Here is a 211-nt window from a genome sequence, read left to right as displayed (position 1 = left end):
TTCCCAACCTTCATTCCCTCTCCTTCATTCCCTTCTTTATCCCCGATCTTCCTCGTTCAACTCCTTTTCCTCTGGGGGTTTAAAGCCTCACCCCCTCCGAGGCAAGGTGAAGCATGGAGCTCGAACCCCGGATTGGTGCTTCGAGCGCGATATTTGCCTTAAAATCAGCTGTGAAGCGCTTGGGTTGGGCTGCGGTTTATTGGTGGTGTTG

This window comes from Penaeus monodon, chromosome 15 (assembly GCF_015228065.2).
Source record: "Penaeus monodon isolate SGIC_2016 chromosome 15, NSTDA_Pmon_1, whole genome shotgun sequence".
NCBI classification, from domain to species: domain Eukaryota; kingdom Metazoa; phylum Arthropoda; class Malacostraca; order Decapoda; family Penaeidae; genus Penaeus; species Penaeus monodon.
Note: the sequence above shows the minus strand (reverse complement) of the source record.